This window comes from Rutidosis leptorrhynchoides, chromosome 10 (assembly GCF_046630445.1).
Source record: "Rutidosis leptorrhynchoides isolate AG116_Rl617_1_P2 chromosome 10, CSIRO_AGI_Rlap_v1, whole genome shotgun sequence".
NCBI classification, from domain to species: domain Eukaryota; kingdom Viridiplantae; phylum Streptophyta; class Magnoliopsida; order Asterales; family Asteraceae; genus Rutidosis; species Rutidosis leptorrhynchoides.
Window position 1 is genome coordinate 337,239,861 of NC_092342.1, and position 9,114 is coordinate 337,248,974.

The window sequence follows — 9,114 nt, forward strand, 5'->3', positions numbered from 1 at the left end:
TTATCTTGCTCAACCAATCCATACCGACGATCACGTCAAAACTTCCCAGTTTGATAGGTATCAAATCAATTTCGAAATCTGCACCAGCTATGTTGATAATAGCTCCACGACTAATATGGTCAACCTTTTCAAGTTTTCCATTGGCAACCTCGACAAGCATACTCTCTTTTAACGGGACTAATGACCAATTAATCTTATCGCAAAAATGTCTACATACATAACTTCTATCCACACCAGTATCAAACAAGACAGAAGCTAAAAGATTGTTGATTGTGAATATACCTGTCACCAAGTCGGGGTTATCGCGTGCATCCCTTGCATTAACATTAAAAGCTCTAGCACGCGGTGGTCCGCCATCCTTTCGTTTGTTCGGGCACTCGTTTCTGAAATGGCCCGTCTGCCCGCATTCGTAACACTTTTTCGGCCCGTTGGTGTTCGGCCTCCCTGTCATCGTGGTAGTCTTGCAGTCTCTACCGATGTGCCCGCTCTTCTTGCACTTCTCACAAACAGCATTACAATACCCGGTGTGGTGCTTGTAGCACCTCTTGCATTGTGGTAGCGTGCCCTTGTAGTTCGGGTTGGAGTTGTTGTTGTTGGGGTTGGGGTTGTTGTTGTTTTGCCTGAACCCTTCATGTCGCTTCGCCGGGTTTTGATCATAGTTTCTACCCCTGTTGTTGTTATTGTTGTTGTGGTTGTTGTGGTTGTTATCCCATTTCCTCTTTTTGCTACTACCAGCTTCAAACTTAGCCTTCTTCGGCTCATCAATAAGGATCTGATTCATGAGAGTATGCGCCATGCGCATTGCTTTGGGAACATTCGGTGGTTTGGATGAGGTGACATTTCCTTTGATGGACTTAGGAAGTCCCGAGAAGTATTTCTCCATGCGCTTGAATTCGGGGGTGACCATGGTCGGACACATTAATGCTAACTCCAAAAACCTACGATTATAACTGTTAAGGTCGTTCCCTACGACCTTCAACTGCATGAATTCAATTTCCATCTTCTGAATTTCGGTTCTTGGACAATACTCATCAATCATAGCCGCCTTGAATTCCTCCCATGGCGTAGCATACGCCTCATCGATACCTTTCGCTTGAGCTAACGTGTTCCACCACGTTAGCGCGCCGTCTGATAGCGTGCAAGATGCAAACTTGGTCTTATTGTCCTCCGAACAGTTGCTAACTCGGAATACTGATTCAAGTTTTTCGAACCATCTGGTGAGACCAACTGGTCCCTCGGTGCCGCTGAAGTTATGCGGTTTGCAGCTCTGGAATTCCTTGTATGTACACCCATTTCGAATGGGTGGAATAACCGGTGGTGGTGGCGGTGGAGCTTCGAGATTTCTTTCTGCTAGGGCTGCAGTGACCCGTTCGTTGATCATGTCCTCAATCTGGGCGGCGGTAGGTGTGGATCTTCCGTTAGTCATGATATTCTAAACAAAAATTTTGACCCAAGTCAAAATCCAGCATTCGATATGTAGTAATATAGTACATAGTAACCAACATGGAATCAAAACATCACATGTTATTAAATAATGCATCTAGGTACAAATACCACAGAATCATCGTACAGCAATGTAAATAGAACACCGTGCAAGAATTAAATAACGCAAGGTTCCATTCATTAATAATAATAAGTTTCATACATCTGAATAAGTTCGTACAATACATATGAAATACATGAAACTATATCTAGATTACATCATGAAATCTAAATACAAGGTCCTACGGTGAAGGCGGGTGAACTGCTCCTCGAGCCAACTGCTCCTCGAGCTCAGTGACTCGAGCTCGGAGAGTCTCAATCTCCCTCATCAGTTCCTCGTTAGAGGGAGCTGGTGGGGCAGGCGGTGCAGGTGGGGCGGGTGGTGCGGGTGGTGTCGGTGGTGCTGATGTAGATGGTCCGGCTCCAGATGTAGACGGTACGTCTCTAGATGTAAGTGGTCCGTATCTAAATCTAGGTGGTACAGTTCCAGGAATAGTCAATACGTAACGGGGAACCTTACGTATCTGTGGGTCGGCAGGGTATGGCACAACTCGTTTACGAGCAGAAACCCTACGACGTTGGCCAAAAGCATCAGTAAAAGCACGACCTCCATTCACCCCTGGAATGACGGTGCCGTCGGAACGGTACCGCTTCTTCGGCGGGGTGGAGGGTGCCTGAATAGGTCTATCAGCAGGATCCTCATCATCGCTGGAGTCGTCTGATGATGAAGAATCGGTGGATGATGAGTCATCCGAATCGTGTGGTGGTGCCACTGGTGGCTGAGCTGGTAATTCGAAGCGTCCGAAGGCGGTCAACATCTGTCTGTGTCTGCCTGGCGGAATCACGACTAAACGCCCGTCAACGAACTCCGCGGGGATCTCATTACCACCAATGCGGGGCTGTGACCTCGAGGGTCCAGGAGCAGACACTGGGGCAGGTGCACTAGTACCAGCTCCGGAAGTAGAAGCGCCGGGATCACTAGTGGGTGTCGGGGCCGGTGTATCGGCAGTAGCAGCAGCAGGTGTAGCAGTAGGTAGGGCGACGGGGTCTGAGTCTGTACTGCTCGAAATGCCAGCAGGTGGATCATCCGACATCTGAACAAGGAAAAATAAATTTTCCATGTCAGTATGTCATAAAGCAAGTAAATAATAGGCCAACAGTTTAAATCATGTATAACAATAAGTAGCATGGCAATAATAACGAATCGTACAGAAGTAGCATGCAATCGAAAGCAAGTAATATCATGCAGTAGTGAAATCATGTAGTAGCATACGGCATATAGCAGTAACAGTAAGCAGCAGCATGCAGTAAGTTCAGCAGAAACACATAAACTAGCAAGTTGTAGATTAGTCCTATTAGTGAATCCTACTCGGGTCGGTCTTAGACTCACTAATGCAACCTAATTCCCTACAACCAATGCTCTGATACCAAATGTGATGCCCCGTACAAAACCATCGTGTACGAATCATCAACAACAGGATCATTACAAGGTTAAGTACTATATGCTGTAATTAAAGAAGTTGCATTCATGATAAAAAGGTGATGTCATAACCGACATCAAATGTTTTACATTTCAAAAGCATGCTTCACTAAGTAGAAGCAAATAATAAGTGTATGTGACCACAATGGTCGTTGCAAGTCATAGTTCAAAAGTACGAATGTTTGAATGCAAAGTAAAGTAGTTCATGCGTGGACAACTCTAAGCAGCGGGTTCTACAGCACGACTAGTACACAGTGGAAGCAACCTCAAGCACCTGAGAAATACATGCTTAAAAACGTCAACACAATGGTTGGTGAGCTATAGTTTAAGTATAACAGTATGTAAGGTAGGCCACGAGATTTCAGTGCTACAAAGAGCGTTTCAAAACAGTATAATAAAGTATATGTTAACCGTGGGCACTTGGTAACTAACTTAATGTTTAAAATACCCCCTGAAAGTACACTTGGCGAGTGCTTATGTTTACGAAGTATTAAACACTCGTTGACTGCTAGCGCGACTAGCCCGAGTGGGGATGTCAAACCCTATGGATCCATATCTAAGATTCGCGTTCACCGGTTCATAAACCAATGATTAAACGTTACCGAGCTAAAGGGAATGTTTCTGCCGTTATATAACCCACACATATATAAAGTTTAAGTACTCGTGCCTAGTATGTAAAACATAAAATCCGCATGTATTCTCAGTTCCCAAAATAAGTTAAAGTAAAAAGGGAATGCTATAACTCACAATGATATGTAGCGGTAAAGTAGTAGTCAGGAAAGGTGTGCAAGTAAATGGTCCGAAGTCCTCAACCTAAGTCAAATAGTACTAAGTCAGTAAATCATCTTAATAGGTTTAAAAGTATGTAATTAAGGTCTTAAGGGTCATCATCATTCATCATCAAACAAAAGGCGTAAAGTAAGTTTCGTTTATGAAAGTAGCTTAAAACAAAGTCTGATTTCAGTCAGTCACCACGGCCTCTACCCTTACTGAATTAAGGTGAGACCAGTGGCCATGGCTCCGTCTATGAGTCCTTTAAGTGTGGTAAAATTTACAGAAGCAAACTCGTCTTGGTTTGACCGTGGCGACAGTCTAAGTGCGAGTAGGTCAGAAATTTCTGCACAACGTTAAAGGACATAGTAACGATCGGAGGGCCATAAATCCTAAACCGTAACTCGGATTAAGACGAGTCCTATATGAAAAGTTATCTACTCGAAAAGTTCTATCTAAAAATCAAGGTTAGAACAGCCCAGGTCTACTGGTATGTTCCAGAATCATCAGGTCAGTAGGTTTTGGACAGAACAGTGAGTTTAAAAGGGTTCCGGTGGTCTTGGTGCTTGATGTTCATCATGGTTCTCATCCTTGATGCATATAGCTTCAAGTGTACAACTCATTGATGTATCTACATCATCTTAACCAAGTCTTGACCATCATAACCCATGTGCAAGTCTAAGACATGAAGCACAACTCACTTAAGAGTTGTATGAAGTTTGATGAACCAAAGTTGCATCAAGGTCTTAGATCTAACACATACATGGACTTTAAAGCTAATAACAAGTTACAAACTTGAAAGTAAACTAACTAATCAAGATCATAAGTAGTAGAACATAGTTCTTAGTTTGATCTTGAAGATCCAAGACTCAAAAGTCTAGATCCAAAGTTATATTTAAGGAAAACTTATTTGTGTGTTCTTGAACTTTCAAAGTTAACTTAATTTGTTCAAGAGATATGAGATCAAGACTAACTTGTAGTACTTGACCATATAAACTAACTACATGAAATTAAAGTGTATAAAGTAAAGAAACAAGTTAATTAAACAAGTAATTAGTTCAAGGGTTGCTCATACTTTAAAGCTTCAACCAAAGTTGATCTTTAAGTAAAGTAAACTTTAAGTTTAATTCCATGACTTACAAGTATGTCTTTCAACCATGAACTTTATAATCTTTTGAAACAAATAAGGTAGAACATAACTAGATAGATTATGTTCTTGTTGTTCTTGTTATAACAAGATAAAAATGAAGAATCAAACTAGTAAGTTTATTCTTGTAACATGAAAGTAAGTAGCAACAATTATCAAAGACAAGTAGTTAAACAATAATCAAGAACAAGTAACAATTAACAAATGATGATGATGGATGACTTTAGGATTCGGTTTTATCAAGAAAAAAGAAGAAGAAGAACTCAAGTTACTTACAAGGTTTAGAGAGAAAAGAGAGGAAAAAGAGTTGCAAGTATGTGTGTGTGTTTGAATGAGGTTTACAAGTAATGAAGTAATACAAGGAAATGAACCAAAAATTCCCTCCAAGACCCCTTAGGCCTATGGCCTGTAGCTGCAACAAGAGGGAGAAGGGAGTTATTTGATGGTTACTTGCAAGTAAAGCTCATAAAAGTTGGATACTAGATGGTTGTTCATGGGGATTATGGCAACTAGATTCCAAATGAACCAAAACTAGCTAGTTAATGTTCAAGTATCACTTACACTTTCAAGACATGGGCTAAAAGGTCCATTAATAATGTAGGGTGGGCTTAGAAGCCCAACATCAAGAGTCCATTACACTAATAAAGCCCAAGTTCAATTAATTAACAAATAAAGTCCAACAAAAGCCCAAGTAATTAACCAACAACCTTAGTTAATTAAAATGATTAATAAACTAATCATGAATGTAAATAATATCTAAAAATATTATTCGTGAAAGTCCCGGGTGTCACAAAGACGTTTCGAGCACTTAAAAGTCAAGTACTGGCAATCATGGTAACATGTAAATGTAATAACATATATTCGTTTAATCACACGTATTAATAATAATAATTATTAATAAATAAACGTTGGAAATTCTAGGGTAGTTACATTACCCACCTGTTAAAGAAAATTTCGTCCTGAAATTTAAGCTGAAGTAGATGGAGGAGTCGGGAAAAGGTGAGGATACTTCCGCATCATTTGATCCTCTCGCTCCCAAGTAAACTCAGGTCCTCGTTTGGCATTCCATCGTACTCGAACGATCGGAATCTTGTTGCGTTTCAAAGTTTTGATCTCACGATCCATAATCTCAACTGGTTCTTCCACAAAGTGGAGTTTGTCGTCAATCGTAAGCTCCTCAAGTGGTATGATAAGTTCAGGTGCAGCAAGACACTTCTTCATTAATTAGATACTTAAATTCATGGCCTGACAACTCCAAACAAATATGACCAAACACCTCTAAAGCTCCTAAATCTACACAAGAGGAAGAACTTATGTCCGATAATCCTCGGATACCCCATAAATGGAACCCAAAGGAAACCACCTAAAAACCACCACCCGGTATGGATAATTATCATCGGAAAATCAAAGAACAGCCCTCTCATAAACCGTCACTAGAAAAACAAATTCACCTAACCTGAACCTGCAAACATTCCAAAATCACTACCCGAAAGAAATACGTTGAAAACTATAGACACAGAAAAAATCACCCCGATAAACTATTTAAACCGAGTCTAAGTAATTAATTTAGGTAGTGATAAATGCACTTTAATTATTAAAAAATTCACCACCTTTATACATTAACCAGTACTGTATAACTAGTTAATGGATATGTAATGAATTTATGTCACGACCCGAAAAATTTCGACTAATTTTGAACCAAACTCTCGATACGATTTAATATTTTTGACACAATAAGAAAAATCTATTAGGTCGAGTCTCAAAAATTTTGAACTGTTCGATTGACCTTCGACCATTCCCGACGATTCACAAACAATTAATTGTAAATAGATAGGTGTGTGTGTGTGTGTGTATATATATATATATATATATATATATATATATATATATATATATATATATATAATAAATAATAATTGGAAATATAATTTAAAATATTATATGTTGTTGTTATTAAAATTAATTATGTAAAATAAAATAAAAATATAATATTATGATAATTAAGATTCATGATTGATAACTGATTGATTATTGTGCACATATTTAAATTAGAAATGTTATTGTGTTATAATTGATTGATTATATATTTTATTCTATTATATGAGATACATGTACTAAATATCTATCTATATTTATATATAAACGGATGCTTATATGATTAAGTTAGATATGTTTGACTTTATTGTTCTGTATGCTGTTATGATTAACTCATTAGCTGTCGTTAATTCTTTTAATCAAAGATACCTTGTGAACAAAAATGCTTGCTTAATTTTTGGTATATTTTTATTTTGACATAAGTAAAATTATAAAAACTTGAACATGAAACGTCATTTTTATGTTTTGAAAGAATGTAAAGAAGTTTAGTTCGACCAAAATAAAAGTAAGGTTAACTTGTGGGTATTTCAAATCATGGATTAGGTGATGACCTAGTACTCTCACTATGAACAACTGATGTGGTCATATATGAACCACAAGCCTGAATAATTACCGCGATACAATATCACGAGCTAACATCTCAATAAAACTAGGACACTTGCAAAAATTTAAAATAAATAATTAAATAAAAATGACAAATACACTTTTAGAGGAAAGGAAATAAAGGTTGAAGTGGGAATTCACGTGCCACTTTTGGAGACATAAAAATCTCAAAATTTATCTACACCTTGCAAAATTCCAAACTCTCTTTCCATTAATTTGTGGTGACAACTGTCCTTTTATTCTTTGTTTTGTTTATCAATTACAATTCATGATATATACATACAATTTACCACCACCATTACAACGATCCCTCAAACCAATTCTATTTTTCTGTTGCTAATCTATCGACATCTCTCTCTCTTCTCTTTCTACATTAACCATGAACCAAAATAACCCATGGTTCACCACCACCACACCCACCACAACCGTCATCTTTCCACAACAAACCACCTCCCACCACTTGACAACAACCGGCTACCACTAAATACCCATTTATGTCGTTACTATTCTATTGGCATGAGCAAGAACTAAACACCATCGTGAACTACCATTAAACTCCATCACCACCACCTTGAACACCCATAACAACCACCTGTTTCTATTTTTTTTTTCTGTTTTGGCCGTGAACCGTCACCCTCCAAAACAGCCTTGCAATGGTTCTTGTTCCAGCTTCTTTTCCATCTGTTTCGTTCAAACTGTTGTTGCTACTGCAGCTCGTTGGATTACTGTTTCTGTTTCGATAGACTAACCAAACCCAAACCCATTATGATACCGTTATTATCAACCCACACCACCATTTCACCACACAAGAACACCCACCTGTATATTTTCGCCGTTTCATTACTGCTGTTGTACATTTTTCTGTTAATCAGAACCCACGAAAAGAATGAAGGAAATATGTCCACCAAATAAAGTTGATAACTTGATATATAAGTGTATTATGTAGCGTTTTTTTTTTTTGGGTTGTATAATACATGTAGGACTAGTTAAATTATAATGGTAGACAATTACCTAAAAGCGAACCCAACTGGTATTGCTATCTACTCGATTGGAATATTAGAGTACTATATTATGCATTATTAAATTTTTCAAAGATTAGACAAGTGAGACTAATTTGCCCACCATAATACTTTAGGGATTTTTTTTATTTAAAAGTAAACAGAATGATGATGGAAGATTTGTAAATGATACGAGTGTTATAATATTAATGAAAGGTGATGGTGAGTTATGAATGGTGAAGATGATGAAGGGACTGTTAATGCAAGGATGATGATAATTAGCAGTTGTGAGGGAGGCCATAGTGATTATGAGTTGATCATTAAGTTATTATGAAAACGAAGTTATGGATATAATAGTCGATGTAAGGTGATATCGTGAGTTGATTATGATGTGTGATGATTGATGATGAGACGAGGTTAAGTTAATGATAAGGTATGATCATGGTGGAATGATAAAGGTGATAATAGAATTAAGTGATGAATAAGATGATAATGGTGTAAGGTGTTAAATTGATGATGATAGTTAATGAAGAATGATTATATTATGATTATGATATCAATAGCGAAAATAAGATTAGGATGGTAATGATAAATAAAATGAGGGTGGTAATGAAAAGATACGAATTAATGGTTAGGGGCGTTTTCGTTTAACGGAGAGGTCTTGGGTTCGAGCCCGGGCATAAGCATTTAATTTTGGAACTTATTCTGGAAAGGTAGTTATTATTGTTATTATTATTACTATTACTATTATTATTATT